A 2,181-nucleotide genomic window follows, 5' to 3' on the forward strand; every position below is an offset into this window, starting at 1 on the left:
AAACAGGTTAGAATACGTAAGTACAAAAAAATAACAAAAATAGTCCTCCGCGTGGCATTATAGTAGTGTTGCGCGCATGCGCATAAACGTCAAATCGCAAACTTTGGAAGGCCATAACTTCTAAAATAATAGTTTCCGGGGAAAAAAAATTATACCATCGTTTTAAGCATAAAAAACCAAGTCTTTTGAAAAAAAAAAAATTTGAAAATCGTGAGGGGGTTGGTAAAGAAGATTTGTTCCGAGCGTTTTTATTTGAAAATACTCTCAAATTAAGAAATAAGAATGCAAAGCACGTATTTTGAAGAAAAAAAAATCCAAAAAGCGCTTGGGAGCTGAACTACATTTATGCCGAATTTAAAGTTTTGTACTTTTGGATATAAAACACGATGTTTTTGTGTAGGTACCTACTCAGAAAAGTCAGATTTAGAAACTGTAACTATAAGATTATTGTTAAACAATGTTTGCTTAGAGTAGGTATTTAAATTGAACTTGGGTTCTGATATGAACTCGTATAAGTTAATTATTAATTAAAATAAAAATAAAATGTTCATTGTACTTTATATATCACTCAAAAATATTCCTACTGGCCACCCCCTTAAACAATCTTTAGATCCGCCCCTAAAGTAAGTACTGTTTAAGCTTTTCATTGAAAAATAATAGTATTGAATAAATTACTTAAGTCTATTTACACAATATTTCTATTGTAAAATCAGTGCCGCAAATCGTAATTAGGATTCTTGGGGCCCCGAGCCCAAGAATATAGACAAAAAAAAATAATGATGGGGATTTTTTTTTAAAAAGCCTAAAAATATAATGTGAAGGCCTACCCAGTGACCAGTGTATTGTTATTAAAATATAACTACACTTTTAATGTTCTTTTTTTTATTATAAACATTTAAGCTTTCCACACATAAAAGTAACTCAATAACAATAAAACAATTAAACTCTATACTAATATAATTGTACAGATAAATATAGATATTATTATGGATAAATAGAGCCCCGTTCTTCGACAACAAATTAGATAGCATAATAAATTATGAAAATAAATATTTTTATTTAATATACTTTATTTGATTTAAACATTAGATTACAATGCGTTAATGCAATTATTTAAAAATTTTAAATAGATGCGGGGCGCCGTCGGGGCCTCCTGAGCCAATGATTGGTAGCCCTCTACAGGGGCATTGCCCCGGCTGCCCTTGCGGTTGTCGTGGTAATATGCATTATGATTTATGATCACAAAGCACTGTGCTGTTGTGGCAACCTCAGTTTATTTTTCCGGTTTGATAAGTCAGGGTTTTTGGAAAAATGAGTAATATACATTGTTGTTTTATACAAATCATGTTAGTTATAACCAAGTACAGGCCCCATTTGCCCAATGCCCTCTCTAAAAAGTAAAAATCCCTTAAATTTAAAAAAAATATATATCAAAACCTATATAATATCAAATATTTTTCATTATCTTGGTATATTTACGAGCAGAGAATATTCATGCATAATGGAAACACCAAAAGTTATATATATCTTCAATGATATATAGGGTTGAGGGTTGTAGTCAGAATTTTATTTTACCAAGTGGGGTCTAAAGTGATGTCCATTTTTTAAATCTTTGGTATGAATGAAGTAATGTATTATTCATTACGTACCATGACAAAAATATTGTACGGATTGAGGATTTATTCCCTGGATACAAATTTTAGCAATGAGTATAGAGCAAATATCTCACTTTTAATTGTAGGTAGGTACTGTATATATTTGTATTGGCCCTACAAGGAAATAGATTACCTATTGTGGTTTAAAAATGTTTCGCACCATGATCAGTAATAATTACCACTTTTTCGTTTACCACTGGCCCTCCTTATAAATCAGTGGCCCCAGCTGGCCCACCCAGTTGTAAAGTTCTGGCGCCGCCACTGCCCATTGTTTATAATCATATATTTACACATGATATTAATATATTATAATAGTGACATAGTGTATAATGAAATGTACAAAACCATAATATAATAATTAATATATTTTATATATTTTATATATCCAACTAATGTCTAGTATATAGATTTTACTTAACATTTCTAGTCAGTCTTTACAATAAATCCAACAGTTAAAAAAATAATATTTTTAAAGATTAAAATTAAAATATATATGTGAATATAATCTTTTAGTGGTTAGTATGAA

The sequence above is a fragment of the Acyrthosiphon pisum genome, chromosome A1 (assembly GCF_005508785.2).
Source record: "Acyrthosiphon pisum isolate AL4f chromosome A1, pea_aphid_22Mar2018_4r6ur, whole genome shotgun sequence".
Classification (NCBI taxonomy): domain Eukaryota; kingdom Metazoa; phylum Arthropoda; class Insecta; order Hemiptera; family Aphididae; genus Acyrthosiphon; species Acyrthosiphon pisum.